Source organism: Eretmochelys imbricata, chromosome 3 (assembly GCF_965152235.1).
Source record: "Eretmochelys imbricata isolate rEreImb1 chromosome 3, rEreImb1.hap1, whole genome shotgun sequence".
Lineage (NCBI taxonomy): Eukaryota > Metazoa > Chordata > Testudines > Cheloniidae > Eretmochelys > Eretmochelys imbricata.
Genome location: NC_135574.1, coordinates 15,093,828 through 15,117,357, shown reverse-complemented (window position 1 = coordinate 15,117,357; position 23,530 = coordinate 15,093,828). Strand labels below are relative to the sequence as shown.

Genomic DNA, 23,530 nt, shown 5'->3' with positions numbered 1-23,530 from the left:
TTCTGGTGCACAAGAAGTCTGATTATTCTGGTGTAAATCTCCATTGAATTCAATGGAAATGTACTTGTGTAAAACTGATGTGAGTGGAGAATTGGGCCCACTGACCTTAAAGAGGCAGTCAAGTCATATGCAAATAATGGTTAGAGCAATTACACCTGCTCTACCAAGTTTTGTGGTTTTCACACTTTCCTATCTCATTTTGGACATTTCTCACATTATCAACATGGGAAACTGACTAGCTAAGAGCCTGATCCTGCAAATTCTTATGCACAGGGGTAACTTTACTTATGTGAGTAGTCCAACTGGTATCAATGGGGATACTCGCATGTGTACAGTTATATGGGGAAGGGTTTGTGGGATTGCTCCCTCAGGCTCTGATTCCAGAAGAAGCTTTATACAGGACTCAGTGTGTCTGAGTAAGATCAGAGGTCTACCTGCCTGGATCCAGGTGCAAAACTGTAGGGCTGAGCTATTTACAAGAAACCGTGAAATTGACTATATACAAAGTGCTGTCAAATCTTTATTCTCTTAAAGTTACTGTAATCTTGGGGTCACTTGTATGATGTGTAAAGTTTTTATCTACTATTTTTACTTCTCCCTGGATATTTAAACACCCTTCCCTTTTACTAGGAACTTCTAAAAGAGAGCGGGGAGATTCTTTCTCTTGATCATGGGTTTTTAAAATGCTTTTACAGAACCTAAACTTGGGGCTTAACTCAACCTGACAGACTTTTTTACTATATATTTTTGCTATGTATATATAACAATACATGCCTTCTGGGTCTCAGACATTTTACAATTGCTGTATCATTTATTGCAATGCATAAATTATGCAAGTAAATACACACACACACTCACACACAAAAGCCAAAACGACACTTTCATATTTGCTCACAAAGAGAAACAGTTGTATTTATTATGCACAAACATGACTACTTTCTCTAATTTTGCCTTGATATCTGAAAGGGAAGTGCCTCTGTAATCACATCTCTTCGGAGAATAGTGCCATATGGTTTTAACAGAGGTTTATTTCCTGAAGCAAGGGAGAACTGCAGATTCTCAATCCAACTAAAATAATTATGCAGGCAATTTCACTCTATTACTTTCAGTGGAACCAAATCTGTGTGGTCCTCGCATGCTTGCTGACACCTTTAAGGAGACATTAAGCCATTTTAATATAAAATTCCCTTAATGGGTGAGATGTAGGATGAATTTCCTGGAAGATTAGCACCTGTCGCATTGCATAAGGCATGCGTTCAATTGCTGCATTAACTCTCTCAGCCAGTAGACAGCAAAATCTAAGACTGAGGCCTTCAGAATTGGAAATAGCTAAGCTTCAGCTAGGGTCAACAGGATTTGTATTTATAGAGGGTGAAATTTATCCGACTGCCGATGATTCATGCAAAGTCACTTTACCTCACTTAGGCCCCAATTAAGCAAAGCATTTAAGCACACTTGTGCTGAAATCAATGGGACTTAAGTACAATCTTAACTTTAAGCATGTGCTTAGGTCCATTACTGAATGAGGGCCCTATACGTCATGTAATGGGCACAACACTGAGACTTATGAAGTGCCTACCCCCTTGTGCAGAACTGCGCTGGTAGGAATTTTGCCCTTGAGTTGCTGCTGCTCTCTCTAACCTAGATTCACATTCTGACTGTGAAACTTTGTATCATTCCACCCACAAAGGGGAAAAATCCAGGCAACGTTCAACTTCTGACCGTGAAACAATCAAAAGAAAAAAATCCTCTCTCCATCTCTGAACCTAAACAACAGGAATACTGTAAAAACAGGAATTTAAACCAAGAAACACAATGATTAAAGAATAGTTTAAAAAAAGACCACCCTTTAAGCATGAAAATTTCCCTTTTGGAATAAAATGCAATCTGGCACTTTTTTTTGTTTTTTCCACCACTGTGTCTGATTTAATTAAGGTACCTAGTTTCTGAAATTAGCAAACACACTACATTTCAGACTGGCAAATCTAATTAAATAAGAAGAAAGCATACAAATATTTATTTATTGTGCCAATTTACCTATGTTATTGTAAAGGTTGCCCCCCTTTAAGCAGGGGGAAAAAAAGGCTGTCAAAGGTTCAGCAGATTTTCACAGGGCTTTGTTGAATTCAAATTAAAACACAAATTTCTCCAGATCAAAAAGGTAAATTAAATAGAAACACTGTCCTGGAGCCTGAGGTCAGATAAGAAACCAGATATGTACTTGCAGCAACAGCATAACCACATGACAGACCAGAAGGGTGCTTCACGGCTGTCTTCATGACAGCTTGAGAATCTTGCCAAGGCACCAACTAATACTACTGAACGAATATGTTCCACAGCTGAGCATCTGAGTACCATGATGGTAAACTGCCCCTGTGTGTGGCCTGAGGAGCAAAGAAACCTAGAGGAATAGTGCTTCTAATATTTTCTAGTGGCAATTTCAAAACTATGCTACAGACAGATAACAGCAATGCAAACAATAAAATCCATCCCTTAAATTCCTTAGCTCTGCTATTAATAATAGCCTAGGTTTTTGAGGCAGGCTAGTCTACTGGCTAGGACACTGGACTGGGAGTTAGAAAACTTGGGTTCTACTTTTGGTTCTGCCTGACCTTAGGCAAGTGACTTCCCCTTTCTCTCTGTTTCTTCTCCCATGCTTGTCTATTTAGACTGTAACCTCTTTAGGACTCTCTAATTAGTGTTTGTACTGTGCTTAGCACAATGGGACCCCAATCTCAACTCTGGCTTCTAGGAGCTACTGTAATACAAATAATTATAAAACTGAAATGAACTCTAGAAAGCTAATTTACTTTGTATCACTGATGTGTTTGTTTACATTGCCCTGCCAGTACAGCGAGGCTGTCAGTACCATTTATTGACAGTTACACTTTCTGGTTCTTACGCACGAGCAAAGTGTTGTTGTTTTGGGCTTTCAGTGCTGCACAGGAATGTTTAAACCTCCAAATACTCCCTGTTTCTATGACATTCTTAAAAAGCTCTGAAAATATATTTCTTCATAGGGGTTTAACAACCTTCTGTCTCCCTCCCCTTTTTAACAAAACCTCCATGATGAACCAACACTTCTAGTGGTGATATCTGTGGTAAGGAGCATGTATGTACTTTGTCTGTCTGATAAAGATCTCTCATTCTGGTGCCTCTGAGTAAGTTTTCTAAGTGAGGTGTAGTGAGCTAATGGTGTAGGTTAAGGGGATGTTACAAATACAAACATGCATGACTACTTTGTTACCTTTTGAAATCACTGGCAAAGTTCCCATTTATTTCAATGGAATCAGGACCAGTGCCAATCTTTCTATTTCCAGTTAGTATTTCGCTTTGTGGGGAAGAGGGCAGTGAGTGGCTTGTCTTACTTTATTCCATGAAAGAGGAAGAAAATGCTCCAAAGGGTAAGAATATCTGGTTTTGGCCAGCTTGCACTTACTTTTGATGCTGCATGCCACAAATGTCTAAAGTGGATCTTGGGGAAATTACCCATAGTGGTTTTGAGGTTTTGAATAAGAAGTGGGGGGGAGAGACAAGGAAATTGCATATGAACACAGATTCACTCTATAAATTGATTGAACTTCTTGACTGTTGAACTAAAAGGCCAAAGTGGCAACCATAGCGTCTTTTTATTAAGTGATTGAAATGCAAGACAAAAAACCAGAGCAGTTATAAACTGACAACACATTGTCAAAATGGCACCTTCTTGCTCAATAGATCTGCTCCCTTCCTGCATGTATACACAGTCCTGTCTGCTAAGTGCAGTGACAGAAATAAACTTCCACTAATTCTTAGTCCTGTTCAGATGGCAGAAGCAATGCAGCTGCTACTCAGGTCCAAACTTTGTCCTCAGTTGTGTGCAAACTCACTGGAGATAACTGGGTTTCCATGTAACTGTAAATGTAACTGTGGGCAGAAGTTTGTCTGAATAGTCTTTATTGCAGGTGACTGCACAAGAAGCAAAGAACCCAGCTTTCAGATTCCAGGCTGAGTTTTCCTGATGGGTAATTATTAAAAAAAATATACATATTTTTTCCTTGTAAAAGGAGAAAATCACTGTGACACAATACGCATGGAACCTCCCAACACCATTTTCTGGGACACTCCCCCAGAACAGACTGTGCTTTAGGTGACAGATTGAATATGTAACGCTTGTGTCTTGTTACTACAAACAAGGTTTATGTGCCTGATTTCCTGTGCATCTCTCTGAACATTTCCTGGCCTGTTTAACTGGCTCTTATTTGTGAGACGTATAGCAGTGAAACTAAAGTCATGCTAGATGTGTGGCATTTTTAAATGCATGCTATTTATAAGCATTGCTAACACAAGTTTATTATGAAGGAAATGAAACGTGGTGCAAATTAAAAACCTATTGATACCCAAGAGAAATTCATGAATTGTATCATTCCTTTCTCCTTCCTGTGCTATTGCCCTATGAGCAAGCTGTTATTGGGTTGGTGGCATTTTGACCCCTGATGTAGGTGTGACTCATCTCTTCAACCTTTCCCTCCTCCTCCATTCATTTGCATAATGCATCCCATTGGTTACAATATGATCCTCATTTCATTTGCATTCTGTAATTTCTGTTGGTTGAAATGAATCATGGAGGATGGACAGCACATGGAGAGAATTTATGTTTACCTGCTGCCTCTCATCCAGAAGAATCCCCAAGTGCTTCACAAATGATGAATAGGACTTGTTTTACACACTAAGTGAATGACAGGGGCTTTGAGGCTGATACACACAGGAATTTAGGACAAGATGTTATGAAGAATGCAGTAGCTATCTGAAACTGCAGGGGAAACGGAGATGGACAGTTTGGATGTGCCAACGTTGCAATTGGCCAGCACTCTGAGCCAACATTACTATCCTTGTGAAAAATGACAGGCAAACTTTGGCCATAAATAGTATGGGCTCAGTTTTACATCATCCCTGAAAGGCAACACTTCTGGCAAAGTAGCAGCTCCGTAGCTCTCCCCTGCTGCATTGGTTCATGGTTCAGCATACTGACTATGGGGAATCCCTGTCAGGGTGGGCCGTAGCACTTTGGAGCGAGCCTATAAAACAATTTTTCCAGACCTGTTCAACTCTGACTTATGTTCACCATGATCATAGTACTATGCACATGCTTGGCCTTACTCTTCAGTGTCATGCTTGGGAAGAAGACCATTAACTAAATGATTAATGGGAATCATCAAACTTTACAAACTCACGTGACAATGCTTTTGGGGTGCCATCAACCTCCATTTCTCCGCAGATGGAGCCCAGTTCCTTTCTGCTGGGATCCACACATAGCTGCTAACACTGAAAAATGTTTTCCAAGGGTCACTTCACGAAATAAGCTGAAAGCTATTGGGTTGCTAGACATGCCTCTCATCCCTTCTGCATTGGTCACTGGTCACTGTGTGCATTCTAACCAACTGTAGGCTATGTGTTCTCTGTTCCTCCATATATTTAACTATTGAATCTGAAGTAGACAGTTATATTAATAAAATTGCTCAAAAATATTGACCCTTACGGCTTTCAGTAAGACAGCTACCAGGGAAAGAAATAAAATCAAGCAGCACAAATAAGAAAGTTAGGTGTGTGAATGTTGTTTGTTTTTCTCCGACTTCTTCCATGTTTGACTTCTCCTATCCTTATCAGTTCTTCTGGTTTTTAGCTCCTTATCTCTCCCCTGTGTCTGAAAAGAATTTCCTTTCCATTTTCCTATTCACACCATTTTCTATGATCCCACCCTTTGCTCCCCTTCCTGATTCCCATCATTCCCTGAACACTCATCTTTGTCATCCTAGTTTCTTCCTCTGTTCACTCACTTTCTATGATCCCACCTATAATAATTAAAACTTAAATAACACTTTATGAACAGAGTAATACGTATAATCTGCCCCACACTCCTGTAAAGTGCATAAGTAAGTATTGTCCCCACTTTACAGAATGGTATATTAAGAGAGCAAGGTTTTACATGACATCTTCTGGGGTGTAGTTGAGACAATAACAAGATTAAAACACAGGAAAAAGTCCCTTGTTTCCAGTCACTTGCTTAGCCTATTCATGTTGCCTCTCCACTCTGTGGCTGCTCAGCATTAGAAAGTTAGCCATCCACGTACTGCTTCCATTTAGCTATGGAGGTGTGACTCTGTAGTATCTCCAGGCTGAGATGACCTGATTGCAATTAACTTAGAACCAACAGAAGAGGGATACAGTACTTCCAAAACCACATTCAACCTTGCACTTTTTTACCCAAGCTCTGACACCTGCACTAGTGTGAACTGGAAATGCATTCTAGATATTCATATGCAAAAGAGCTCATCAAGCAGCACACTTGGTGCAGAATGCCCTGAACTGTAAGAAACAGTTTGGGAAGTAAGAACGGGTAGACAAGACTCAGAAATTATTATATGTGAGCATATGGCCCAGACTTTTCAGAGATATCTGAGGGACAGTGTGAAGAAACAGAGAAGCAAGTTATTAATTATAGATGACTAAAAACTGATAATTTTGAAGTAATTACGGTGAGCAGAAGTAAGTAGTGAGGAAGGATAGCCAGTGGGTAGGTGCTAGCCTAGGACTTGGAAGTCCTGGCTTCAAATTCCTGCTTGGCCATAGCCTTTCTGTGTTACTGTAGGCAAGTCACATAACCCCTCTTGGAAGGTCTATACACCCTGCTGTAGCAAGCTTCCCAGCCTTGGTCGACAGACTGGGCCTCGTGCTAGCATTGTGAAAATAGCTGTGTCGGCAGCACTTGGAATCTGAGTCTTGGGCTGGAGCTCAGACTCTGGGGGCTACATAGACATACCCTCTGTGCCACCGTTCCCCAGCTCACAGGGGTTGTCATAAATATAAAGGGAAGGGTAAACCCCTTTGAAATCCCTCCTGGCCAGGGGAAAGCTCCTCTCACCTATAAAGGGTTAAGAAGCTAAAGGTAACCTCGCTGGCACCTGACCAAAATGACCAATGAGGAGACAAGATACTTTCAAAAGCTGGGAGGAGGGAGAGAAACAAAGGGTCTGTGGGTCTGTCTACATGCTGGTTTCTGCCGGGATAGACCAGGAATGGAGTCTTAGAACTTTTAGTAAGTAATCTAGCTAGGTATGTGTTAGATTATGATTTCTTTAAATGGCTGAGAAAAGAATTGTGCTGAATAGAATAACTATTTCTGTCTGTGTATCTTTTTTGTAACTTAAGGTTTTGCCTAGAGGGGTTCTCTATGTTTTTGAATCTAATTACCCTGTAAGATATCTACCATCCTGATTTTACAGGGGGGATTTCTTTATTTCTATTTACTTCTATTTTTATTAAAAGTCTTCTTGTAAGAAAACTGAATGCTTTTTCATTGTTCTTAAGATCCAAGGGCCTGGGTCTGTAGTCACCTAGGCAAATTGGTGAGGCTTTTTACCAAATCTTGTCCAGGAAGTGGCGTGCAAGGTTTTGGGAAGTATTTTGGGGGGAAAGACGCGTCCAAACAGCTCTTCCCCAGTAACCAGTATTAGTTTGGTGGTGGTAGCGGCCAATCCAAGGACAACGGGTGGAATATTTTGTACCTTGGGGAGTTTTGACCTAAGCTGGTAAAGATAAGCTTAGGAGGTTTTTCATGCAGGTCCCCACATCTGTACCCTAGAGTTCAGAGTGGGGGAGGAACCTTGACAGGGGTGTTGGGAGAATCTGTACACTGAAGATTGAGAGGAGCTCAGATACTGCAGTGATGGGAGCCATATCAATATCTTAGCTAGATAAACATGAAATCTCTTATTTCAAGATGCTGCTTTAACCTTTAGTTTGGCATCCTATACTCATGACCATGTAAGAGCAAAAACACTTTACGACCCACTAGCAATTCCTACTGACTTACAGTGTACAAATTAATGGAACCCAGGCAGATATACTGGCAAAAACACCTCTGTTTGTCACTAACATCAGGCTGCAGAATTCCACGTGAAATAAAGGCTCGTTTGTTTGTTTTTCCCCTGTTCTGAATATCAAACTCTGCAGGTTTTTGTTTTGTTTTTCCTTTTTGGGAGGGGTGGGGGATTAACCAACCAGGTCTTATTGCAGGAGAGCTGCTTGCCCTGATCTGGCTAACGTTCTGTCATCATTTCCATTATCAGTCTTATTTTCAGAGCTTTATATTTCAGCTGTAAAAAGCTCACTCAGGCTGAAACCTTCTTTGTTTAACAGACTCTTTACACTGCTATAAATTTTTAAAAGCTTCTTTAAAAAAAAAAATCTTTCCCAGGCGCTCAGTCATTAATGGGAACTGACGTTTTTGGTGCTTTCTTACTGTTCCAATAAAAAATAATAAAAAAACCCCTCTCACCCTGACATTTAACTTTGAAGCCTGGTTACTGCTCCTTTTGCACTAACTACGCTTCATCAAGAGCTCTGGAAGGATGGTCAGTATGCAAGGTAACCAAGCAAAATGCCACAACAAGGCTCTCCAGGCTATATTGTACCCTCCTGAATGTTAACTCGATTGATAGGGTTTACACCCCCTGGAATGGACTGCGGGGGGGGAGGGGGGGTGCTGAGAACCCATAGACCTCCCTAGTTCCACAGAGATCTGCAGGAGGTCAAAGGCACTTGTGCCAGAAGCCCTCTCCCTCCTGAGACCTTCTGCCTCTCCAATGGGAATTATAGGGGATCCTGTTAGACAGCTCCTCCACCTGACACTACCCCCTTTAAAGTTAATTTCACAGCGTTGGATAGTGCACACAACTTACCGTAGTGTCAGGATGCACTGACATTTCCTTAACTCCCCATTGGGTTTGTATAGGGTCAATGAACACATGGCACCTTCCTCACAGCCTGCTTTTCCCGAAACCCATCTGCCCATCTCCCACTGTGGACCCTGGCTCTCCACTGGCTCTTTAGACCAGGGGGATAGTGTTAAGGAAGGGGCTGTCCACCTTCCTCTCTTTCCCATCCCTTTCCCTGTAGGCAGGGGGTGATTTTACACCTAGAAAGTCCCCTCCTTGCATGAATCCCAAAGGAAATGATGGACGGGTTTCCTTCTGGACATACTGATATGGCACTACTAGAATTCACTGTGTCAGTCTGCAGAATGAGGACTCCCCATGTATACAAAGGAATCCAACAATATTATGGAAGATCCACAGAAAACTACTTTGAGATAGACTGTCACAAGGACATAGACCATTGATGCCACTCCAAAAGTATCCCAGTAAAGGAAACAAGGAGCCACAATTCCCTCCTCCTCCTCCTGAGGAGTAGTGCTGATCACAATTTTCCCCCTCCCCCTTGCCAGAGACTGGCTCAGCTCTGAGAGCTAGTGAGTAGCTCCACTCGTCTCCTGCCCACTCACTCCTGTGTACCTGGACTCAAATTCCAAGTAGCCTGTGTAAAGGAAGTTCTTACTTCCCAGTGCAGGCATGTAGTCCATGTGGAATTTAAACAGTGCATAGGTCTTATGCTGGCTCCCTGCACAGGGGTGAATGCCAGACAAACATACCAATGTTTTAATGATTTCTGTAAGTTAAAATGCAAACCACTTTGTTTGAGTTTGAAGATTAAAATATTTGCCTGCAATGTTTTGAGCCCAAATAACAGAATTTTGCTCCCGTACAAGAATCAGAACATGAAAATGACTAAAAAAACAACCATGTGATGGACTGAGTTCTATTGTCTAATGGGAGCAAAATGCAAAAACTAAACAAAAGCAGATAAATAAAAGCTAGATTTTTAAAGTTCTTTCCATTGAAGAAATGAAGGTGTGGTTGTAGCAGGTAAGGACATTACTGTTGACACTGTCAACATTTCGACTTTCTTTGCAACATAAAAACAAATCAATCCTCTCCTAATGGAAAATGACAAAATCACATGGGAAAGAACCCCCTGCCTCACTCACATATTAATTCTTAATTTTATTTTAATACTAAAAAGTATGGAGAATTCAAAAAAGCTATAAAATCACTTTGACGTGGAGAGTATCCCCTTAATTCTGAATTTCACTGCTTTTGTTGTTTCTTCCAACCGTTGGGGGGAGCATTTTTTGAAGCCCTTCCTTTATTTTCAGGTGCAAAAGGTGTGTGTACAAACTAGGTAACTGTCTGTCTAGGAACCTACTCTGCAAGAGCACAAAAAGGAAGCCAGTTAAAGGAACTCCTAGGGTCACATTTTTATTATGTACACAGTTTATGGACTTTAGGTCTGATCCGGAATTCCTTGCACCTATAAAGCTTGCACTGACTTCAGTGGAAGTTTTGCATGTGTAAAGAGTATAGGATTGGACCTGCAATATAAATGCTTCCTCACCGGGCCCATATCTTTCCATTTCATTGCTAGATCTGTTGGAAAACATTGATTTTTAATTTTTGGTTAGAGTGTTGTGTTTTTTTTCAAAATGAATTGTAAATTCTGATTGGTAAAAGGGACTTGCTCTGGCTTCCCTCTCCTTCAGTTCAGATACAGAAGCTGTCTTGCCTCTGAAAAGATATACTTGCCAAGGACCATATCCTTAATGAAGTTCCAGATGGTTATGACTTCAGTCATACATTCTAGCCAGTCGTCTCAGGTTAAACAAGCAGTTTTGTTCCTTTCTTACATAAGCACCGAAAGACAATACTATACTCGAGTGCATAAAAATATTTTAACTGGTGATGATTTCCAGACAAAATTAACTTGCAGTTGATGCCCACTTGCTTAAATTTAATTCATCTGGGTTCAAACTAATTGCTTAAAAGGAGAAACATTTCCTTTTCTACACACTTTGGTTTCAACCTCCAAAACCATTGCTAGAAATTAGTCTTAACCACCCCGTTGTCTGCCTCAGAAACCAAGCTCAAATCCATCACTTTAATGACATCAATAACAAATACACAGTTTTAAACCCTATTGTGAACAGTGGCATATCAAGGACTATGTGTAGTTGTCATTTCATTAGTCACTAGAAAAACACCATTGAAACCAAAAGAGCCTAACCATGACAAATTATTCAACAGTTTAACCCGAGACATTAATGAGCGCTAAATAGCTTGTTTTCATGCTTGCATAAGGAGATTTGTTTAAAATCCCACCCACATCCACTGAAAGTCACTTGGCTACATAGCCTTATTCTTGTCAAGCTGGTTTTCCTATTCCAGCTAAAATGGAGGGTTGTGAATGTTTGTTGAAGGATGCCCTCTCTTTTTCTCTCACACAGAGGCAAGACACGCGTCTTGCTTTGTTGCAAATTCGAACAATGTGCTGACCTACAAATGAGCTGATTATACAGCTTCCTCTCCTCAAACTAAAAGCTTTCCGAACCAAAGGTGGCCAATGAGGCCATTTCTCCTCCCTCCTCCCCCCCCCGCAAAGTTAGACAATTCAGAATCAATTTCAGATGCATAAATATATGCGCCTGATTCTGCTCACGCTTACACACTAGTAAATCAGGAGTAACTCAGAGGAGTTATACTAGTATAAAATTGGTGTGGGAAGAAAATCAAGCCGTATATGTTAATTCCACTTCCCCAATCTTTTTGTCTATTTTGCCATTTTTTTAAGCAAACCTTTCCCACTGCTGCCCACAATAGATAAGCCACATTTTAAAATATAGTTTGCGCTAACAGACTTGGCAGCTTTCAGTTTTTTTGAAAGTCGGATTGAAGTTAGTAGAGTCCTTGTTGACTGTTTGATAAGCAAGGCCTGATCTGACAAGATGTTCACCTCCTGCAAGTTGTCTGTATCTCCTAGCCAGACTTCAGTGAGAGTTGAGGGTGCTCAGCCACCCCCCAGCCTCCGCCTTGCGATTTGAGCCCTAAGCAAATAACATGATTGTGAAAACTCACAGTAGGACCCAGCTGTGGCCTCTCTCTTCTGAGGGGCAAGAAAAAAGGAGCTAATTTCTTCCCTCCTGAAGAGTGAAGGAGGGTGTTGGTCTCTCATATTCTTTAAACACCAGGGCTGTTTTAGTGCTCCACCCATTTTAACTTCTCCAGGCATTTTAACTTCCACCATTGTCAGTCTTGAGTACTTATAAGGCTATAGTAGAGAATTACTGTAGTATTTGAGTACCTCACAATCTTCAGTGTAGTTTCCCTCACAACACCCCTGAATGCTGGGGAAGCGCTATTATCCCCATTTTACAGGTGGGGAATTGAGGTACAGAGAGACTAGCAGTGGGATTTACAGAAGCACTAAGGCAGGGCCATCCCTAGGGGAGTGTGGGGCCCAGGGTGGAAGTGACGGATACGTCTCTTCCAAGACTGACAGTGCTGGCCAATCGCACTGGCCTGTGGGGCCCCCCAAAGCAAGGGGCCCGGAGGAGGGGCCGGGGGGAGAGCAGGGTGGAAGTGATGGATTTGTCTCTTCCAGGACGAACTGTGACAGCCAATCGCACAGGCCTGCAGGGCCCCCTAAAGCGTGGGGCCCAGGCGGTCATCCCGATTCGCCCAAGGGATGACTCTGCACTTAGGCATCTAACCTGCTTAGGTGCTTTTGAAAACCTCACTGTAAGTGACTTGTCCAAGGTCATACAGGAAACCTGTGGCAGAGTATAGACTTAAGAGACCCACATTCAAGTCCCAGACTAGTGCCATGGACTTTGGGGCAGGACTCCCTTCAACTTAAATTCCTGAAATGTGAATTAGTTAAAAAAAAAAAAAAACCAACTAAACAACAACAACATAACTTGAAGTGTTTTGTTCCCTTTAAGAAGAAACACTTAACCAGACAACTCTGCTATAATGTTCCAACGGCGCTAACTCTGCTTTTTCTGCTACAGGAAAAATGTCATTCAAACAAGGCATGAGTAGAGCTCCAAAACAGGAGCAGTCTCAGAAACACACTCCAAAAACCTGTGCTGAGTTCCAATATAAAACTCTTCTTCAGTCCATATGGGAGAGCTCAAACATTTACTGGGCTACACTTGAAGGGTCTGGCTTTTCTTTTAATTAAATTTATATGGGAAAAAACATCTTATTTTGACCTGATGGGTTTTTATGTCAAAGCTTCTTTTATCAAAACCTAACTTTTGGACCAAATTTCACTTGACAGTATCCCATTTAAAGAGAAAAACAGTAACTGTAAAATTATTCCATACTGCATATGTGCTCAAAAATCTAATCACTCCCCAAATTCAAGTACTTATAAAAATATGAAGCCCTCTAATCATTTTAAATTATGCTGCACAGTGAGCTTAAATTTTGCAAGTGTTTTACTTTTTTTTTTTAAAAAATAAACCCTATAGTTTGCAAGTTTTTCAATTTGGATTTTGGGATAATGGTTCAGGACACAATGAACTAATTTTAAAATGTAAACGTAAAAAAAATAGTACCAGTGAGTGACAAATTAGAGAAAACAGAAATTATTTCAGAATACATTGCCTTCCACTGCTTATACAGTGAGGCTTCTCTAGGTCAGCCTTTTTTGGCAATGAAAGACAATAAAAATACATACTCTAAACTCTCTTGGTAAAGCTACTGTGTCTGACATAACACGAGCTCAGAGGCACAGAGAGGTTACTGAACCTTGGCTCCCAGCTACATTAATCCCTATTATAATCACTCTCATGACAACACTTTTTTAACCTCTCAAACTCCCTGGCTCCCAAGAATAGTAACGCAATAAGGGGAAAGAAGAGGAATGGGGAAGGACTTCTTTTAAAACTGTAGAAGTGAGGCGAATAAAACCGTCTCCATAGGTGCCTTTTGACCAGCTCTAACTGGGTTCTCCCTTTCAAATGGTTTGTTAAATGTAGAAAAGACCTGATTTATAAAATGACCAGTACTTTTGTGAATTATAAGCTTGCACTCTGCAGCGCTGCACCATGAACTGGTTTAAGCCAGCTCCTGTGGAGGATTCCTCATCTCCCCCTCTAACTAACGTAAGGGGACCCATCACACGCACGCACGCAAGCGCGCTACCTGGACCAGGGGTCTCGGCATGCATGGTTAGGTAACGGCTGCTGTGTGCAAGTTTACACCCCTCCACCCCCAAGCAGATAGGCAGGGAACAGATGGAGCTTGACCACCAGCCATCAGTGCTGAGCTGTAGAAGGGGTAGTAATTTGCTGCTTGGCTTAGGCCAGAGTGATTTACTGCCCCACTGAAGCAAGGAGAGAATTGTGGGCCCCTAAGACACCCAACTTGAATCCAGAGTTTACCAACCCCAAAGTTGGGGGGGGAGGGGGCTCTTTGGATCCAGGATGCTGGCTCAGTGTCATCTGAGACTGAGCTGCCCCACATCTGTCAGTTCATACCCAATGCTGAATGTTACTCGGCACAGATTTTTTCTTCGGTGTCTGTGTTTGTTGTTTCTAAACCTAAGCTTTTTTTAAAAAAAACCCTGTTCAGAAGTGCAAAAAAACTGACACAACTGTGCACACTGGCCCTTTCAGAGCCGCAGTGGTGAGCCATGTATCCAGGTCTGCTAGGAGTGTGAATGACTGACCCCACGCTCTGCATAATGGGAGCTTTGGAACTGTTATGGTCTGTTGCACAAATCTTTCTTGGCTCGCGCCCTGCATATATTATGGCCTGCAATGTCTGTGTGGATCGTACCAATGCAAGTGAAGCACACGCACACCAAATTACTCTGAAGAGGCGGAGGGAGGTAGGGAGGGTGGTGGAGCCCTGCTAAATGGTGGTGCCTGGAGACATTATACCTGTCTAAATTGTAATGTCTGCAGAGGCCCTGCAGCGTGCAGTGGCCGTTGTTTCATCTCTTACTAAGGTTGCAGCCATGTCCTCTGCCCACCCTTCTGTACAGCTACCCTCCTGCGCGGGTGCATGGGGAGAAGGGTTTCTCAGCATACCATTCTGTTACAAAGCAGAAGCCTGATCCTGTCCCCAATGAAGTCAGTGGCGGAAATCCTACAGACTACCCAGGGAGCAAGCCTGCTCCTGAAACCATTTCCTATGCAGAATGCCCACCGAGGTCAATGGAGTATTTTAAGTGCAAATCGATAACAAGGTAAGTAAAATATATTACCAGCAGCAGTGGTACCACTGCCTATCATTAGGGTTGCCAGACAGTTTGCATTAGAAAACCTTGTTTTCAGTTGCTTATAACTTTGCCAAAACTCAACCATTTGGGCTCAAATTTTCCATGCTGGGTGTCTGCCTCAGGCTGCATTATTTATTAGTTTACTTTAATTTCAGCCAAAATGATTCAGCCATTTCTGAGAATAAGGCTAGGGGAAAAATGTTGTTTTGCCCATGTTAAAAATCCTGGTGATTTTGTTGAACAGCTCTAGCATCCCCATGCTCTGGAGCAGGGATTTGAAATTTGGCAGGTGGTGACCTTAGTATCAGATATGTTGCTTTTGCTGTCCCCATGTAAATCCACACAAATTTAGCCAAGTTACAAGCTTCTGAAAAATTGCCGTTTGCACATGCTCAATGGAGACTCAGATTTTAGCAGCTACAATCTTTGAAGATTCCATCCTCCCTGAGCATGCTGTAGTCTGGGCTGAGCAGGACTCTCCCTGCAATTCCCTCTCTGGGCTGCTGCGGGCTGGGCTAGTTCGAGCTCCAGACACCAGACCTGAGAGCAAGATAACTGTCTCTCCTGTGCTCTCAATGACACTCCTCTACAACCACCACCTGCTCACTCTCTTGCTGGGCCCAGATCACTTGGTCTGATGTGATGGAGCTAAAGGCACCAACCCTGCTGATGGCCTATAGCAGGGATCGGCAACCTTTGGCACGCAGCCCATCAGGGAAATCCGCTGGCGGGCTGGGACGGTTTGTTTACCTGCAGCGTCTGCAGGTTCGGCCGATGGCAGCTCCCACTGGCCGTGGTTCGCCGTTCCAGGCTAATGGGGGCTGTGGGAAGTGGCGGCCAGCACATCCCTCAGTCCACGCCACTTCCTGCAGCCCCCATTGGCTGGAGTCGGCGAACTGTGGCCAGTGGGAGCTGGGATCAGCCGAACCTGCAGACACTGCAGGTAAACAAACTGTCCCGGCCCACCAGTGGATTTCCCTGACGGGCCGCGTGCCAAAGGTTGCTGATCCCTGGCCTATATGGATGTAAACATGACGCCACATGATGGAATTTCTGTTTTTTTCAGTTTGCCTTTTTAAAAAACCGAGGCAATTGCACACAAACTGTGTTAAATAATATTAAAGTGGCAAAGTCAAGAACTCAGAAGTTAGGAAATACCATAATTAACATTGCCTTTCCAACTTAAATTTGCCCTGTATGTGCTATGCATTATGATACAAACTTTAGTGACATGATCAACATACTATTTTTCTAATGGACCTTTGCCTCATTCAATGCACAGGATGGATCTGCTTTGGAGATTGTGTCGAATCAGGGTTGTACAGTAAAGGAGACTGTTGTCTGTAAGACCTCTGCTTCATTTGCTGCAGAAGCTGGAAGGTGTACAGTGAATGTGGCAGGGGATTGCAGGATGAGGTTTCATTGTTAAGGCAGTTGAACATTGCCCTGAATAATTGGATTCCACTTCTACCTCTGGCACAAAGTTTCTGTGGGATGTTAGTCAAGCTGCTTAAACCAAACTTTTCACAGGTGGCCACTAAGTGTTCCTCATTTTCTGCGTTCGTAACTTGAGACCGTGGACTCTGATTTGCAGAAGTGCTGAGCAATCACAGCTGCAGCTGAAGTCAATGGCAGCTGTGCTTTGAACATATAAAATGCTATATAATGTTAAGTACTCTCAAAAATCAGGTCCTAGACATCTCAAATTGTGCACCCAAAATTATGGATATTTTTGACCGTAGTCTCAGTGTGTCATTTCCACATCTGTAAAATGAGGATAATAATATCCCCTTATCTCAGAAGGATTTTTTGAAAATTAATTTATTAATATTTGTGAAGCACTCAGATGTTATAGTGATGTGTGCCAGAGAAAGCCCAGAGGGAAAGAAATAATTCTGTCTCCAGAGTTGGGTTTAAACAGCATGCAGTAAATAAGGCACGGGGCCACACTTTGTTCTATGAAGATAAAACAAAATATTGAATAGCTGCTCATTAAGTGAGCATCATTCATCCTGTGTACTTAATGAGGGAGGGGTCCTATGGGAAAAATAGTATGTGATCATGTAATTAAAGACTGTATCGTACTGCATATACAAAAGTGGGCAATACTGAAGCTGCACAGGCAACCTTAATTCTGGCATTTCCTCATTTTTGAGTGCTTGACTTTGCAACCTGAATAATGTTCTTTTAACAGAGCTTTTTGTGTGTAATATACATTTAAAGTGTACATTAAAGCTAAGAAATCTGTCCACTTACTCAGTAATATCTGTCTCTTAGATGTCACAACCTTCCAAAAGGAGAGACTAACTGTTTCAACCAAGTACTCATGGAATGGTAGAACACACGATTTAATGAGTGTGAGCTATTTGGAAGAAATTATATTCTTAACCTGGTGCGACGAAAAACCTCAGTGCATAGCCATTAAGGGTAACATTTTCAATAAGTGACTTGGGAGCCTAAGTCTCATTTTCATTGTGATGCTTTTGAAAATGTTATCCTTGTCTTTTAAAATGACTCTTGTTTTGACCGCCAAGCTCAGGAGCTGAAACACAGCGTAACTTACGTTCATGGGTCTGTCTTTCAGCCTCCTGTGTGCCCAACACATCCACTTGCAAAGGTGCCAGTTTCATTATGGTGCTGGTTTTATGAACGAGTGTTTGATAACACACACACACAAGTCCAAAAGCAAGCAGTCTCCTGAACATAATCCACAGAGCAGACATATGAGAGTCTGTCTAAAGCAATGAGGGTGAAAACAGAAAGTACATTATCCATATAGTCAACTTTTACACCAAGGAATGAAAATTATTGTAATTGATAAGGGAGGGTTTGCTCAATATCCTAGGAATTTCAACACTGAAGCAATGATAAACTTTTGGATTTCAAATGCGTAAAATATACTTTTTCAGTTCTCTAAACTTCTTATTTATTTGTAAGACGCTATTGCCTCCAAGCCCCAATCAAGATCTGGTCCTCATTATTGCTAGGTGCTGCAAAAACACAAAAGTAGATAGTCTTTGCCATGAGAAGCACTTCCCTTTCCCTCTGCGCACCTCATTAATTGTACATCCTCGTGGGGGGGGGGGGTGTGTATTTTATCTCTAGCACTCTGTTTTTTAGTTACTTTTGTGTCACTTAAAAATATAGGACTGAATTTTCAAAAGAGACTATTTTGAGTATGTTTTTTTCTTTTTGACCAATTTAAGATTTACTAAAGGGGCTTGATTTTAGAGAGTCTGCACTTTCAGAAAAATCAGCCTGCCTTTGAAAATGTAGGCCATAGATTATACCATATTGGAGCAGATAGTTTGCCCATCGAGTTTGATATTGTACATTTCACACTACCTTTGGCAATGGCCTATCCTATGCATGGTGCTTCCCAGGAAACCTCCACTGGCTATACAATGTTGTTCATAGAGAAATAATTTCTTCCTGACCCTAGGGTTAGTTAAGTGATCTCCGGCCGCATGGGTCTGGGTTATCCCTGTATTTTTGCACCTTAAGTTACAAATGTCACTATGAGATTTATCCAGTCCTTTCTTAAATCCTACAATACTATTTTATTTAGATGGTTATTGTCCCGTCTAGCTCAGAAAGACAATGTTACTAGCCTCTGAACTCTCACTAGTGGTGGTATTCAGGATCATTTCCACTACACTGGGGATACAAGGAGTTGGATAGGGCCCCAAGATTAAAAAAATAAGTAGCAAACTAATTAGTACCGGTTTACTGTGGTTGTGATTCTGACAGCCTTATTCATACTGAAGAGCCCCAATGAAATGAAAGGGGCGATGCGAAAAGTAAGGTGACGCAATGAGAGTGAAGTTGGCAGAATCTGGCACTGCGTGACGAGGGACCTGGAGGCAGCAAAACCATCTGAGTTGGTGATATGCAGTGAGAAGGGTGTATGTGGTGCTGTGAAACAAGTTACATGCCAGAGGCAAGGTGAGTGGGTAGTATGAAAGTTTGACTAAGGAAGAAACAGGTAAAATATGCTGATGCAGGACAGCAACACAAACCTTGCAAGCATTTCCAAAAGCTCGGTGCTAGCGGTAGACCCTAAAGCAAGCCGACAATATGCAGCTGGCATCAATACAATGAAGAATGATACTCTTTTCTGATCTTGCAGCTGCTGTAGGCACAACCAGCTTTTTTTATTTTTAAAGCAAAAGGCATGTGAGTCCTTTTTATTGCTAGATTTTGTTCTTCCTTCCTTGGACGAATATCCACACTGCTAACATAAGGGAAAATCCCACTCACAATACGTATTTGGGGTCTCACATGCACATAAGCAGCTAAGCTGGCATGGAAAACAGAAATGGCATCAATTTTATATTATTGTGGGAAACGAAAGTGAGGACATTGGGACAGTACTGAACCTCCCCCTCTCCATTTGCTCTTCAAGCCATATTGTCTATAACAATCACAGTGTATTATCATCTTTCCATACTTTCGGCTGCTTGTGTATTGCTTCAATGTTTTAGTGAGGTGGAGAACATTGTGGCCTGCAGCTAGGCCATCTCAGGTTTTGATCTCGACTTGGATGACAGACCTGCAAGAAGTGGTATTTGTGATTCATCTAAATCTATGACAATAGTGGGGACATCATCATTTTTCATCCGTAAAAGTGTCTTCAGGGGTAAGAGGCAAGCACGTGGGCAACACTGGTCAAGCTTGTGCAGCTGCTGCTTCTGCTATACCTGTTCTATGGACAAATAGGGAGCTTAAGTCTTCAGGCCTGTCAGTCCAGAACCTTTCGCCAGCACTAGAAACATGACACTAAAAAAAAAGCCCATGCATTGTGTATTAGTGAAAATACACACAATGAACTCAAATGGCGACTTAAAGGAGTTGTGGTGAATGTTTTGTGATGGCTGCAAGCAGCCTTGCGTGTTATGAGTTACACACCCATATCAGGTTTCAGGGTGGTAGCATGTTAGTCTGTATCAGCAGAAAGAACGAGGTGGGCTTTAGGCCACGAAAGCTTATGCTCAAATAAATTTGTTAGTCTCTAAGTTGGCACAAATACTCCCATATCAGAAACAAAGCAAACCCTTCAATGTCTATTATAACGCCATACCTCAATATGTACTTTACTACAAGGTATTTAAACTAAACTAAGAGTCTTCCCAAAGCCTCTGAAACCAAATGGGAAAAATACATATTAATTGGGGAATGGAGAAATGTTCTTCAGTCCATCAGTTATATTAGGTTTCATGGAAAGTGCATGATTGCAGAAGGTAAACCAGATGCAGTGTGCGCTGAGTGAAACATGTCCTCCAATTTACATCATTAATGTATCTTAGAGAAACAAGGCCTGGCCTTGCAGTCCACTGAAGTCAGTGGGAGTTTTGCCATCCCCTTCAGAGGGTAGAAGATTGAGGTCATGTTGCTTAAGACAGTGGCCCTCAACCAGGAGTCCGGGGCCCCCTGAGGGGCTGCCATTAGGTTTCAGGGGGTCTGCCAAGCAGAACTAGTGTTAGACTTGGTAGGGCCCAAGGCAGAAAGCTTAAGCCCTGCTGTGCAGGGCTGAAACCCAGGGCCCTGAGCCCACCACCTGGGGCTGAAGCAGAAGCCTGAGCAACTTAGCTTTATGGGGTGCTCTGTGGTATGGGACCCTGGGCAGTTGCCTTGCTTGCTACTCCTTAACACCAGCCCTGGCGTAGAAAACAGTTGCTGTGGAACAGGTGGGCCATGGAGTTTTTATAGTATGTGTGTGGGAGTGGGGGAGCAGCTCAGAAAGAAAAAGGTTGCGAACCCCTGGCTTAAGAAACCCTGGGCCTGACCTGGAGAAGTTCTGAGCACCTGCAAATCCCAGAGCAATTAATGAATGGTGTGGGTGCTTTGCACTTTCAGGATCAGGCCCTAAGTGGTTTATGTTATATGGCAGATAGTCATGGTGTACGCATTTGAACAGCATAGCACAGCAGCACTCAACATTGCTAAGCCCATATGATCACATTCCAGCTCACATCTTATCGAATGGAACTGCTCATAACACAGACGTAAAGACCTATCAATGGCAGAAACAGCAACTTTCAAACTATGCCCCTGCTGGTCCTTATTTTGTTCTCATTTACAGTGGTAGAAATCCAGAGTAACCTAACTGATTTCAACAGAGTGAAAGAGATAGGAATCAGGCCCCATTTTTTCTAACCTCCACCAGGATGAGAATCCAGCACCCTTTTTATAATATCTCAACGACCTCAGTGTTCATTTAAAATGAAAATTTCCTGACTATGCCAACATATTACCAAATTCATATTTAACCTGTGTTCATCTTCCAGAATACATATTGCTTAAAACATTTTTTTAAACAATGTTTAATATAAAATACAAGTATAAAGTGGAATCTGTGCGTATGTAAAATGTGCTCTTGTTCTGAAAACTACACATCTCCTGGCACTACACAAACTAACCACAGTGGAAAAACATATTCAAATCAGTATATATTGGGTTAAGAAGGGGTTGTTGTAGCAGTCTTTGAAAGCAAGCTAGGGAATATTCTAAATAGGGGACACACTGCATGTTTTAACTGCTGTGATAATTCTGCATAAAGAGATGTGAAGGATCCAGCTCCTTGCCGTAGCATGCCATGTATCACTGAATAAAATTACTGCCATGCAGTCTGTTAGTGAAGGAATGCGTAAACAGGCAATGTAGCCTTGCATCAGTTCCACAAAATGTTGCACAACACAAATGCCTCTCGATGTGTCATTTCCTGCTTGGCCACCAGCCCAGCTCCTGACAGTCAGTCAAAAATAAAAAAAAACGAAAGAGATTTAAAGCTGTTCTACTCTAAAGCACATTCCACCAACCCCAGACTTACCCCTCCACCCCCACTCCTTGGAAGAAAAGAGAGAGAACTTCCTAAAAGCTGTTACGGTTCTAAGTCTAAGAATCTCAAAAATCTCAATCACTGCTCTGCATTTTATAAGCCAGTCGGCCAAACAGTTAATACCCAGACTGACCAGCTCCTCTTGCTAGCTTGTGCTTGTCTTTTGTAGAGCATACAGACAAAAAGACAATGTTTGCTCATACCTTTCATCACGTGTGTACCTCACAGGCTTCAGCTGCAGATAAATATTCTGCAAGTAAGTGTAATGAAAGCAGAGTTTTTCTCCTACCAATTAATATATACTGAAAGCAGGGCTGACGTTAGGGGGTAGCAAGCAGGGTAATTGCCCGGCTCCACGCCACAGGGGGCCCCACGTGACAGGGCTCAAACTTTGGCTTCAGCCTCTCATAGCAGGGTTCGGGCTTCAGCTTCAGAAAGGTTGCAGAAATCCAATGTGTGAGCAGGTAAGAGAGACGGGGTAGGGGCCTGCTCCTTAGTTTTTTCCCTGGGCCCCAGCAAGTCTAACACCATCCCTGGCTGAAAGCTCAAAATTTCCCTTCCATTTGAGTGGATCACAAAATGTAGTCTAGCCATTTGGAGACTACATTTTATAAGGCTGGTACATTAAAGACAGGGGCGGTTACATAACAGAATATGTCAGGTATTTGAGAAGGCACAAATTTGCCCCAAGATCCCTGCCCCACCCACTCTCCAGATTCTATTACCCTGCATGCCATGCTCCGTCCTAATCCAACACAAAGATTGAGCAGCAGTGTAGAATTCCCTGAACTGCATTCTGGCTAACTCTGAGTTAACTAGTCAAAAACCAGCTCTTTCCTACAAAGAGACACAGGAAGAGGTTCACCTTTCCCCCATGTAAAAATGGGCAGCTTTTACCAGTTCACTTTCTAGACTCAATCTAACAAGGCAACCTGACACCATTGTCTTAAAATATTTTAAAATAATAACAAAGCAGAGCGAGGTGAAAGCAGCAAGCTTCTACAAGTAGATGTTTAATGCAGCTAGACAGAGCTAATATTAAGAGCTTGACTTTCCAAACTGCTGAGCCTCCAAAGCTCCAACTGAAGTCACCAGGTGCTATGAGTGTTCAGCACCCCTTCAGGTCAGGCTCTAAATGATTGCAATATCTGTCAGGGTATTGCTGCTGCTCCTACTGGAAAACATACAGTGTTTGTTCTCTCGAATCAGCTTGCCAACAGAAGGTCAAAGTGCCTTGCCTATCAACACGCCTTACAAATTCAGGATCTAAAGCATGAAGTCATGTTTTAAGATGATAAGCTGGGCAACCCAAGTAAATGACATTCTGTGAAGATGTGCATAAATTTATGTTTACGCTACTTAGGATGAAGGTTCTAATAAGTCATCAGTTGTGTTCCTTTAAAGGGAAGTTTTATAACTGAGATGAATCACAACTGCAAAAGATCAAAGTTAAAAAACATCAATGATGCCATGGGGTACTTTTTAATCTTGTAATGAATGATGATCATGTGCTCTTATGAAGTTGGTCCAACTGCCAATGCCAGATGTGTATATTAAGAAAAGAAGTTGTTTGTGATGTGACAGCCCTGGATTAGCCGCCAGAGAGAGGAAAAATAGGATAACATGCTTCAGACATTTGAGTGAAATGCAGGTCCTGGCAAAGAGGGGCACTGTTTGCTGATACATAACTCATTAAGAAAAATACATCTGCTATCAGAGCCACTTGTTGAACAGAAGTCATTATTGCCC

The 23,530-nt window shown here is 42.1% G+C and overlaps 1 protein-coding gene across 2 annotated transcripts in view; it reads right to left on the bottom strand.

Moving 5' to 3' along the window:
- The window catches only part of RUNX2 (RUNX family transcription factor 2), a 109,790-nt gene that overhangs the window by 68,314 nt on the left and 17,946 nt on the right, over positions 1-23,530 (bottom strand). The gene's annotated exons all lie outside the window — the stretch shown is intronic.